Here is a 13,474-nt window from a genome sequence, read left to right as displayed (position 1 = left end):
TCTGAAGTTCATTACGTTAAAAAGTGTGTGTAAGCTCTACCACCGTATAGAAGTAAACCTTAGACAAGGAAAGATATACCTAATCTAAGAAGTAAACACACTTAGTACGGTGGCTCTACCTAGTTTTGTTTTTAGTTCAATTTGCAAAGGCACGGGGTTTTTGTGTTAAGATCAGGTGCATTCGAAATGCACTGAAGCTTGACAGGAAACAGTTTTGTGCAATTATTGAATAAAGTGTGTTTTAATTTCAAATTGTAGTTATTACTCAAATTTGTAGAGGATGAATTTATAGTGAACGTCGAAAATGTACACATAAATATATTACTTAGTGTTACAAAAATGTGAAAATATAGAGAAAAAAACGGTAGTTATGGTATGAAGTTAACCTATTTAGAGAGGTAAGTTTTCTATATTAAATACTTGAGTTGATTCTGGAACTCTCATGAATATTTACATTTGTCAAGATTCTACCTTCTATTTAGATAAAAACAGGAATTTTTTGGTTGGAACTATTTGTCAACCGGTTTAAAGAAAAACGAGACTTACCACCTTCACATCATCCTTCTGCATTGAAAGTATTCTACGGAGTTTATTATTAATTTGTCCGCAACATTTCGCCACCTTTTCAAAAAATACCTCTATTAAACCTATGGTAATTTGGAAAATTTTACTAGTTCCTAAAATGTGATTATATGACATATGCCTCTTTATCACAAACAGACCTAGATACTTTTATAGAAATAATTTTACATTTTTCGTTTTTTTTGTAACTATAAATTTAACAGAATATAAATATATCAAATAATATAGTTCCAAATAGAAAATTCCTGAAATATTTGTTAATAAATGGTTATTTCAAATAATTTTTTCCATATGTCAACAAGTCATTTTTTTATCAGACACACCAGAACAGTGGAAATGGTATTTTTGATGCATGTTTTGCTCACAAAGATGATCCAGTTGAGTTGCGCCCTTTTTTATTTTTAATGGTAAACATTAAAGTGTTTAGCATCTAAAACTACCTATTTGCAGGCCATACTGGCCTGCAAGTATTCATCACCATTTTTCTACAAGGACATTATTTTTTGTGGAGTAAATGTTTCATAGAGTTTTCTGGGGTTCTACAATCTGAAAAATAAATAAATATAGGTCGATAGAGAATTTGCTTCCAAGTAGAATAAATATATAAACCACCTAAAAAGTCTTATTAGTCTGTAACTTGTCGTATTTATAAATTTTGTGTATAAATAAAATAAATGATGGAAAGAAATAAAATTTTAGTGCTTTTCTAAAAACAGAGGTGATGGTGAAATCGCTGCTACTAGAATATTGCAGTGGCATTTGCAGCCATCTCTTGAAACTGTTTGTGATTTCAGGTTTATAGGTGGTCGTGTGTTGTAATTTCTTCCTAATGTTGGAGGTCCTTCAACTTTAGCTATAACACAGATCATTGAAGATGACAGTTACTCACACCAGTGAAACATCAGGAAGAAATAGTAACATACGATGACCTAAAAACTCAAAACTACAAATAGTTCTACTACTAACGTTTCCTACTGCTATTTTTCATTATTTGAAATTATATTAATTTCAATTATTATTTTTAAACATTAATGATCAAAGTGGTGTGATTCAAGCGGCTAAAAAATACAAAATACACCACAACAGTAGCAAATGTGCTTGTCCACTCCCATGTCGTCGTGATGGTACCAAAGAAGTTGCTCTTTTCAGTCCACTCCTGAAATGCCAAATGCCACAAGTTGTACTCCTTTTACTCCGGATCTGAATTCAGAACAATTGATGGGTGATAGAAGTTGATGGAGTTAATATCCGAACACACTTTCAATAACTCAACAACTAGTTTGTCTCTTTTATATAATAACTACTAATCTTATGAGAATACATTGTGAATGAGCTGCATATGAAATAATAACTAAAATACAGACAAGGAATATTATGAAATCAGTCATTTAACATATACAGGCAGTTTTTTTAGCTGATCTCGCTAATACTATCTTGGAAACGGTGCGTTAAATTAGACAAAAGTTTTATATTTTGAGGAACTAGAATAATCCGTTTTCAAGTCAAGAATATCAGTGGATGTTTTTAAAATATTCGTCAAAAACTAGAATTGTCAAATTTCGGTTTTTGGCTATCTCGCCTCCATTTCGAATGACGTAGAAAAAAGGTAGAGGAACTTTCAATACTATTTCTTATTTGTCACAATCTAATATAAAACAATTTGCAATGCGACGTTTCGTTCATTAGATTTCATAAACAACTATTTTTTTGAATACGGACCTCTGGTTTTTTTCATCCATTTTTGTAGCCACTGTAATAACAAATTCAGCTGTGTATTACAAATACATGTGTTTCCCGACGTTTTTCTCAATATCCCTGTATGGTCATACAATTCTTGGTCAAAAAAGGAAAGACCGATATTTTTTGGGTCTAGAACTCAAAGCTGTACATAAACTCCACATATCGAGAGAACATGTAATATTCCAAGTAACAGAAAAAAGTTAATTACTAAATACTTTTAACTACCTACGTCGTTCATGATATCTCATTAAATGGTTAAATTGGTCCATCATTCCTCAAACACATATTCCCTCTTGCAATAGTATTTTCCAGCATTTGTGAAATTATAGCCATGCAACAAACCCTTATTATTGTTTCTTTCAATTCGTCAACATTGCCAAAAGTTGTTTCACCTTGTCTTCAATGAAAAGTCCAGAAGGGTCAGGTCAGGTGAACGTGGTGGCCATTTAATAAAATCATTGTTTCTTATCCATTGTCCTGGCATAGTCGTATTGAGAAAATATTTGCAAATAGTTCTGCAATGTGTTGAACAAAGCTGGAGGAAGAAATATTCCAACAATCAAAATATTACTGAATAGTGTATCAAGAAGAGATACATATATATAAGAAAATAAATATTTCGAAATGAAATCTTGAAACGTTCATCTATCTTAACATATCTATATAGTAGGATCTGGTGAATGCCGACCGAAAATATCTACTTTCCTGGCTAATATGTACTATGAAGATAGTGAACCATAAATTTTGAGAGTTTCAAATGCTTTTTTTTTTAATTTAAACTTGCTAATAACAAAGTGTTTGATCTGGCAGAACACTTACACCCAATGCCAATGAAGTCACTGAAAACAAAAAAATTATATCAGTGATACAATTTGTTTGAAGGTGGTTGACAATATTTTGTGGTGTATTTCATCAGTTCGGACTTCCGTTGTCTAATAAAATATAAATTGATTTGAAATCCCTGAAAAAAAATCAAAAAGATTAACCGAAAATAACAATTTTATTAAACAAAAAACTGAAATTACAAAGAAATAACATACAAGCAACAACCAAAAAAATTAAAAATTGAAATATTAATAAAAGCTGAAAATTAAAAAATTAAAAAATATCATTAGCAAAAAACAAAAAATAAAAATTAAAAGATTCCAAACCAAGTTACGTCACGACGTTTCGATTGTTAGTATCCACAATCGTCTTCGGGTGATAACTGCTTTTTATTAATATTTCAATTTTTTATTTTTTTGATTGTTGCTTGTATGTTATTTCTTTGTAATTTCAGTTTTTTGTTTAATAAAATTGTTATTTTCGGTTAATCTTTTTGATTTTGTTTCAGGGATTTCAAATCAATTTATATTATATTAGACAATGGAAGTTTGAACTTATGGAATACATCAGTGATACAACTTGAAGTTTGCCCAAAATCCAAGCAATCGCTATTTCTCAAATCCTAATTTAATTTCAAATTCTATTTTTAAATTTCATAATCCGATTTTTTTTTCAGGGACTTGTAAATTAGATTAACATCATACCGTTTATATACCCTTTTTATTAACAATGTGTAAATGTCCTGACGCCAATCGTGAATAAGTATGGTAGCATCTGAAATGTTATCTCGTTGATAAGATATCCAATAAACTAATTAAGTGATAAACATAACGCCGTCAAAGATAAACAATTCCAGGCATATTAGTGGCATTTTGCTAACGATGTTACTTGGAGGGACGGATATACCCATTCTTGGACCTAGTTTTTCATAGTGTATGATATCCTTTAGAGGATCGTGGTTTTCAAAGGATTCGGTGATTTGGTATATACATATACCAAATCTGATGCTTCACAGTTATCCAAAAATCGAAAGGTGGGACAAGGCGCGTTTTCAGCTACAACCATATTTTTATGGCTTCCAACTAATTAATACTAATACTTTCAAATCGTTATCATGTGAGTAATATATTATTTCTGTGTTTCAAGTGTTAGTCAATTTTCACCTTGAGTCTCGGTAAAAAAAAAACAATGAGCAGTAATTTAATATTTGTTTTTAAAAAACTCGGTGTTTGTATCATCTCTTGGTGGCGGGAGATAAAATTATAATTGGTAAAGTAGTTCCTTATTGTTTGTAACTAAATTTTGACCATTGATGATAATGAAGATATAGAACACAAAACGTGTACAACAAGGCTGAGCTCTCGAGGTGAACAACTTTAGATAAGAACTTGAAGATTAATGTTTTTGCATAAATAAATGAAAAATTTACATTCAAAATAATTTCAATATAATTGTTGATAATTTTTGCGGTTATACATTTTATATTCCTGTTGAAGTCGTGGCACATTGAGGTTATTTTTTAATAATAAAACTATTTCACATATTACTTTAAATTTTACTGGAATTGAGCATACGTTAAAAATTCAAACAGAATTAGTATTTTCTTTCCTAGAAAATTCGAACTTTTTGAAATGACGACTTTGGAGCATTAGCCAAACTTAATAAAATAGATTCCACGAAACTTTTGAAGTAAAATGTAGCAAAGAAAATAAAAAGAAATTAGGTTTTAAGAAATACTTCGAATATTTCAATTTTATGTTGCATTTTGAAATGCCTATTTTTACTTGAAAAATTTAATGAAATAAATTCTATCATCAAAAATTTGAAATTAGTGAACCTCATACGAAATGATTATTCGATTACTCAAATTGCAAAGTAAAACTTTATAAATTAAATCATTCATATATCGGACCTCACAAACCGTACCGCTTGTTCATCAAATCTGAGAATAAATTACAAATTTTTTCATCTGGTTTTATGAAGCAAAGTTCATTACTTTTAAAATTAACATTTATCATTGTTATGAATTAGTTCATTTGCAATAATTTAATTTTAACCCAGTAAACCACGTGCTCTATTATAAAGCCATACATGAATAAACATCTAGTAGGTGGTAGAAAAACTGGCCTCATTTCCATAATAATTAATAATAAATTAGATTTCCTGTAAGAACTATTTAAACAATACATTTTCACCTGAAATGATTTATTTTATAAATATATAATATCCCTCCGATTATCAACTAAACCAACCGCCACTGTTTTATGGTCCAACTTACTTCAAATATAAACAAACTCTTCATAACCCCTCATTACCCGCCACCCCCTCGCCCATAAGTTGTACAGAAAAGGGTAGTACGATACCCGTTTCAAAATACATGTATTGTATTGGTATAGACATGGCAACTCTATGTCATTATTACTCTGAGAAAAAATCCAATAGTAATAGAGTTATTACGAGAGTAATGAAAGTGGCAACCCTGTATGTGCAGATTCTTTTTACCTAGTTGGAGGTTGTCGGATCTCTCGGCTGCGATTGACTTTTCAGCACGACAGACACATTGCACATGTCACGTCTCCACCACGTCCGCGTTGGTCCTCACCAGACGTCCGCTCCAAGTAGCAACGGTCACAACAAGACCATGTGAATGTTCTCTCATGAAGCGCGTTCTAACCATAGAATTGAAATTCTTGGTTAAAGTTGGTCTGAAAAGTTTCAACGATAACCTCTTCATCAGCGCTAAATTTCTTTCCAGGGAGCCTGGAGGTCCTGAGGTCTGAGAACAGGAAAAAGTCGCTGGGGACCAGATCTGGCGAATGCGGTGGATGCGGAAGCAATTCGAAGCCGAATTCATGCAATTTTGTTATCGTTTTCATTGATTTGTGACATGGTGCATTATCTTGATGAAACATCACTTTTTTTTATTCAATTGGAGGCGTTTTTTGCGCTTTAGACCTTTAAACGCTCAAGTAAAAGATATAGTGCCCCCTACATTCCAGCAGTTCCCCTTTAATAAAATAGTTAGAGAGCTATATATATATATATATATATATAATATATATATATATATAGCTATATATATATATATATATATATATATATATATATATATATATATATATATATATATATATATATATATATAAATTTCGTTTTTTAAGTGGGCAAGTGAGGATTCAAATAACAGAGTGATGATTGAAAATACTTCTGAATACTACTTACTCGCACTTGAATAGGTGTGAACCACCATATATGGGGATGGGATTGAAAACACAAAAATAGGGTGTGTCCATATTTTTCAGCAATACTCTCAAGGGCATACACTTTTTCAAATGTTTTTGTCTGTAAAACTTCAAGAAGTTGGTTTTTAGTATAGTTTTCTTCAAAATACAAATTGTTATCCATTAAAAAATTTTGTATTTCATCTTTCCTCGAATTTTTATTCGGTACTTTGATGAGCTGTCGCGAATGATAGGAAGCGTTGTCACGAACTATTACACTATTCGCATCCAAATTTGGGATTAATGCGTTTTCAAACCATTCCTCAAAAATATTAGTTTCCATGTTCTTATGATAGTCTACATTGCAGTCCTTAAGTTTTTTCCACCTAATTTCAAAGAATTCGGAACCCATCCTTTACTTCCTCCGCAATTCACAATGATTAGTCGCGATCCTTTGTTTGCAGGCATGTTAGGCGTACACATTCTCGAACCATCAGTCCACCCTTTCGTAACTGTGTCATGAGTGTCATACCAAGTTTCGTCCAAATAGAAAATTTGCCGTTGTTCTTGTCTATATTTAGTTATTTGTTACGCAATTCCACTATTCTTCTGCTTCCCATAACCGCTTGATGTTTGTTTATTATTTTAAATCTAAAACCTAGTTTCCTTATCCAATTCTGAAGAGTTTTGTCACAGCAGCTCACGTTATGGCCGGAAGTATTCAATTTCTTCCTTATGATTTCAGTTGTTGGAATCTCATTACTTTTGTAACAGTCGTATATTGTTTTTTAATGACTTTATTAGATGCACATCTAAAGGTTTTGGTAATCCCGTATCAAATCGCGTCTTGCGTTCATAAGGTTTGTTTTTGACTATTTTATGTACAGTTGAGAAAGGAATTTCGGTCAAATCTGATGTTGCTTGTAATAGTTTTTTTCCCTCGAAACCAAACTTTATATCTAGATTCTTATATACATTGAAACATACTCTCTGTGTTTCGAAATTCAAATGCATCCGAATCTTATTCACTGGTATCTATTTTTCGCATTGTTCACCAGCGCTATTGGAATTACTACACAGGAAAAAGAATGCGTCGTTATTGCTATTAGTACTTGTCCAAGGACGCCACATTTTAAACAGATGACAAAAATTTCACCAATATCGAATTTCAACGCTCAAATCTCGATCAGTTCCTGAACTGAACATTGACGACACAACGGCGGTACTCATCAATACATTCTGTAGCATGACTTCAAATCTAATTTTATGACTCTTCAGCCAATCATAAAACTCGGTTAGTAAAAATTATCCAATACGAACCGCCAATTCTTCAGTCCACGTGGACTAATTCGTTGCGACATAATTCCTTTGTATTGGTTTTTTTGGCCTTTGACTTCGCCGACACCTTTAAGATTACTATATCAGTTACTTCGACTATAATAGTGGTTGTTGACTCCCAAGCGTCTTTGCAGTTTTGGGAGTCGGTTCACTACGTGCAGTCCACTCAGATGACGATCGTTTTAATTCTGGTGTGAAACGATGGAGCCATGTTTCATCCATTGTCACATATCGACACATAAATTTGGATTTTTTATGATGGAACAGCTATAAACACTGCCCAGAATCATCAATTCGTTGTTGTTTTTGGTCGATTGTGAGCTCATGCGGCTCCCTCTTTGAACAGAGCTTTTGCACACTCAAATATTCGTGCACGATGTATCCAACACGTTCCTTTAATATCTTCGTAGCCTCAGTTACTCGATCCACGTCACTTCGAGGTCATCCAAAATCAGTTAGTGAACTTTTTTTATGTTTTCGTCGGTAACAGCATCTTTGGGGCATCCACTACGTGCATCGTTCTCGGTGCTCATTTCACCTCTTTAAATTCTGCAAACCACTTCGCAACGATTGTCTTCAGCCGGCGATTTTAACATAAATCTACTCAAAAATGACACATATTCAACTCGTTTTCGAAATATAATAAACAGTCATGGAGTTTGTCAGCACGTAAATGAATGTACCAGAATTACAAATAATAGTACTTCTTTGATTGATTTTGTTCTTAGTAATTTCGATAATCAAACCATTGTACATCATGTGCCAAAGTTAACTGATCATTCCTTGATTTCAGTCAATTTGTCTAATAGAATAAAGAGTAACTCAAAAACTCTGATTTCCTACCGAAATTTGGGCAGAACAAATATGGATACAATAACCAAAGAACTAATAAGCAACAATTATTTATTAAACTGTGTTGATGTAAATCGATTTTATAGTGATTTTATTTTCCAAACAGAAAATACTGTTAATATCATAGCTCCTCTCAAAACATACCGTTGTCATAAAAATAGTTTACCATGGTATGACCAGGATGTGCATAATTGTGCTAAAGCAAGAGATGATGCATATAAGACCTTTAAGAATAGCAAAAATGATGATGATTGGCAATGGTACAAAAAATTGAGGAATGATGTAGTAAATTTACTCAAAACAAAAAAACAGAAGTACTATTATAATAAAATTGATTTGAACACGAGAAATCCACGAGGCATGTGGAAAAGCATAAAATCGCTGATAAACACAACGAATAACTCTAGTTTCAGTAACGGCATCCAGTTTGAAATAAGCGGTCAAGTAAAAATTTGCATGGAAACTCGTGAAATTGCTGAAAATTTCAATCTTTATTTCGAAACTAGTATCGAATCCATAGTTGACTCTATAAATGCTAATACAGTTTGGCAAGCGGGTGATGAGGCAGTGTCTACTTTTTCTGAATTTCAGCAGCTAAAGATAGCAGACCTTGCTAAAATAATCAACAACTTGGAAAACAAATCTGGGGCAGAAATTGTCGATATTAAATTTATAAAATATACTTTTGGTGTTATTGGGCATGTACTATTGCAGTTTGTAAATATTTCCCTACAATATGGACAATTTCCTAATGCATTAAAAGTCAGTACTGTTGTTCCGATACCTAAAATTCGAAACACAAATAAATCAAGTGAATATCGTCCCATTAATACTCTGCCGGGAATGGAGAAATTGTTGGAAATGGCTGTATACGATCAACTAATGAAATATATTAACAAGAACAATATCCTAATAACAAACCAATCTGGATTTCGAAAGAATTTCTCCTGTGAAACCGCTCTACAACTGACTGTTACCAAGTGGATACAATCAATTGATAAGGGAGAATACGTTGTTGCAGTTTTTCTTGATTTACGAAGAGCATTCGAGACAATTGATAGGAATATCCTTTTAAAAAAATTAGAATTAATTGGGATTAAAGGGGTTGTGCTAAATTGGTTTAAAGATTATTTAAATGATCGACAACAAGTCACAAAGATTGAAAGTGAATTATCCATTCCAGTCACTACAAAGTTCGGAGTGCCCCAGGGAAGTGTACTGGGGGACCTTGTTGTTTTTGATTTACATAAACGACATAAACACATACCACACTAGTGACTTTATCAACTTATTTGCTGACGACACGTTACTATCTATAGCACATAAAGACCTGAAAGTAGCTATAGAAAAGATGAACTCATCTTTAAATCAAATTGAGAATTATTTTTCGGCAAATAAAATGAAATTAAATACTTCAAAAACGAAAGCTATGATTCTAACAACCTCTTACAAATATAAACAAATAAATATAAATACTCTTTCCCTGTATGCTGATGGTCAGAAACTTGAATTTGCGAAAGAATTCAAATATTTAGGTTTTATGTTGGACAACAGTATGTCTTTTGGTGCACACTATAACTATATGACTAAAAAGATTTCAAAAAAACTATATTTCTTCACTAGAATTTCGAAACACCTTTCTACAAATGCGAAAATAACCATATATAATACAATAATACAGCCCCATTTTGATTATTGCAGTACGCTGTTATACAGTTTTGACCAAAATAAAATTATGTCTCTGCAAAAGTTACAGAACAGAGGAATGAGGGTGTAATCGTTATGCAAGTATATGCTTTATGCTCAGTGCATTACAGTGGATGTATATTCGTGAAAGATATTACAGGTCAGCAATGATATTTATTTTTAAGATAACCAATCATGGGCTACCTTCTTATTTCGAAGAATTTATCATTTATAGAAATTCCACTCACAATTACACTACTAGACAAAATGACAATTTTCACCTGCCACGATGTAGTTTATCAAACTCCATGAAAACTTTATTATATAAAGGCCTCATTGAATATAACAAACTTCCCCAAAATGTGAAGAATAATAAAAACCTGTTTCAATTCAAAAAAGATTTGACTGATTATATGAAAGGTATCACAATAGAATAGATAGTAAATGACTCGGTATATATTATGTATTTATGTGAACCTATATGTATTATATCCTTACTATGTGTGTCTATATAACATGAAATATTATGTATATTATGTTTGTGTATTAGGATCTTCCTACCAATAAATCATTCATTCATTCATTCATTGATTTTCTTGGTGCGAAGTCAAAATAATGTTTATCAAGGCAAACCGTAGCTTCCACAGTATTTTTTCGCCAAAAACAATGCCACATTGACACGAAAAAATGCGTTGGATCGGCAGAAGGGGTTCAGTGGAGTGGCCAGCTAGATCACCTGATCTCACATCGATGGACTTCTTTCTGCGGGTACACCTGAAGTCGAAGGTGTACTCTACTAAGCCTACAAATCTAGAAGACCTGCGTCAGATAATTGTCCGGGAATGCCGATTGCTAACTCCGGACATCTTGAATAATGTACGGAACGCTTTCGAGAGTAGACTGTATTATTGTATGGAATAATAATATAAAAGTAATTATTTTGAAAGTACTGTTTCATTTGTATAATTCGATGTTCATGCGAAGGTAGTTGTAACTTCTATGCATGATCCACACATCTTTGTAAATGGTTTATTTTGAAGTTAATTGCGTTCTTCCTTCCATCGGAAGTTTGTCATATTTTTTGTATAAAGATGGAGAAGTGGAAAACTAGAAAGCTTTTTCTTCTTCAACTGCAACTAAATCTTATCTTTATCGATCAAATGAAGTTGTATTGTGAGTGAACTAATTAGGTAGACTTGCAAATATGCAACGGTGCAAGAAGTGAAAGTCTCCATACGCCATATACGAACACCCAGTTAAAGCTTTTCTCTTTCGATAAATGCATTGGTTCAAGCATTCAAAACAACTATATGTATTCAAGGTTAGATATTAAGTAATTGTTCTGTTTTCTGAGTATTAGAACGCCGCAGGTTGCGCCATACCGGAAAACCCGGATTTTATTCAATTTGGAATTGTCATTGAAATCTGCGATATTCATAAAGAACATTTCATAATTGCCATCATAAAATGAAATAATTGTTTGTTCAAGTGCAAGGAGATGATAAACTTTCAAGTTATTGAGGCATTTATACTTCTGAATTTCAATAGTTCGGACTTACATAGTTTGATATTTATTATATAACAGTGAAATTAAATACAAGTAAAAATAAAACAATTGAACCAAAAATTAAAAATAAAAATGAAAATTTAGAGATTCTAAGCTAAGTTACTTCACGACGTTTCGATTGTTTGTATCCACAATCGTATTCGCGTGATGACTGGACTAAATCCTCCGAGAGATGACTATTTATGGGTCATTCCGGAACTTTCACTTATTTCCGTTTTCTTTTTTACGCTTCACCGGTTTAGTGAAAGATGACCGTTTGTCGGGAGTTGGCCATTTTCCGCTTGATTATGGGTTTCCATATGTTGCGTATCTCTACGCTAGCTTGGCTGAACATTGTTGGACAACATGTATGCGGCTTCTTTGAATTTCCTCCTAAACCAATGTTCCTTCCTGTGTATGATCTCAGCTTGGGACCACTCGATGTTATGTTGATGGGTCCAAACATGCTCTGCTATTCCTGATTTTTTTCTTCGCTGTGTATGTTTCTTGTGCTCAGCAATGCGAACATTCAATGGCTTCTTAGTTTCACCGATATAGTATTTTCCGCACTCAGAAGGTATCCGGTAAATGCAATTCTTCTGATGTTGTACTTGGACCCAATTCTTATCTTTTCCGATAATCCTCTGATGTAGGGAAGTGCAAGCACTGGTTGTGACGGCTTCTCTTCTTTGAGTGGCTCCTGTTGTTTTTTATCTCTCTCCATCGCTTTGGAGTAGCCATTCTGTTGCAGATCATTTTTGATGACTAGTTCCTTCTCGATACCTTCGTTCGTATTACAGAGCCCGAAAGCACGGTCTAATAGAGTCTTGATGATTCCTTTTTTAGTCGATTGATGGTGGTTGGATTCGTGGTTCAGATACTGTCCCGTGTGAGTGGGTTTTCGGTATACAGATGTTTCCCACTTAGTCCTCTTCACCAATACGTCTAAGAATGGCACTTCGTTGTAGACTTCCTTTTTCATTGTGAAAGTGATGGAAGGTGTTACGATGTTGATGTGTTTCAGGAAGGCATCAAGTTCAGTATTCCCATGGTTCTATATTATAACGGTGTCGTCAACGTATCTCAACCAGACACGAGGTTTCTTGTGGAGTTCTTCAATAGCCAGAGTTTCAAATCACTCCATATATATGTTGGTTATGACTGGTGAAAGTGGTCCCTCATTTTGTGTAAAGAATTCGTCCTTCAGCATCCTAGTAATTCCATAATTACTTCTAATTCGTTCTATCTTCCAGGTCCCCGTATTCAGATAGCTTCCTCTGTATGATTTGGAGTGCTTCGTCGACCAGAACGTTGGTGTAAAGGCTTTCCACGTCGAAATTGATTATTTGGTCTTGCTGTGTGACTTCAACAACATAGAGTGGTCCCAAGCTGAGTTCATACACAAGGAGGAACATTGGTTTAGGAGGAAATTCAAAGAAGCCGCATACATGTTGTCTAACAATGTATTCAGCCAAGCTAGCGTAGAGACACGCAAGGGTCCTCTCCCACTAAACCGGTAAAGCGGAAAAAGGAAAACGGAGATAAATGAAAGTACTGGAATGACCCATAAATTGAAAATGTTTTTTGTTTGCTCCTCCTCTCCCCCATCTGTATATGTATGTGTTCGGGGTTGTGAACTAATATTATATCAGTTGATTAATATCAAAAAACGCTTTTTTATATT

At 33.3% G+C, this 13,474-nt stretch overlaps 1 protein-coding gene across 1 annotated transcript in view; it reads left to right on the top strand.

The window, feature by feature from the left end:
- MYPT-75D (Myosin phosphatase targeting subunit 75D) overlaps positions 1 to 13,474 on the top strand; it is a 41,162-nt gene continuing 27,688 nt past the window's right edge. Inside the window, exon 1 of the mRNA XM_074172514.1 lies at positions 1 to 398. The gene's annotated coding sequence lies outside the window, so the exon portion shown is untranslated. The remainder of the gene's footprint in view (positions 399 to 13,474) is intronic.

This window comes from Leptinotarsa decemlineata, unplaced genomic scaffold (genome assembly GCF_025532065.1).
Source record: "Leptinotarsa decemlineata unplaced genomic scaffold, Ldec_3_MD MMD2_tig00000133_RagTag_RagTag, whole genome shotgun sequence".
Classification (NCBI taxonomy): Eukaryota; Metazoa; Arthropoda; class Insecta; order Coleoptera; family Chrysomelidae; genus Leptinotarsa; species Leptinotarsa decemlineata.
This window is presented reverse-complemented; position numbering and strand designations above follow the sequence as displayed.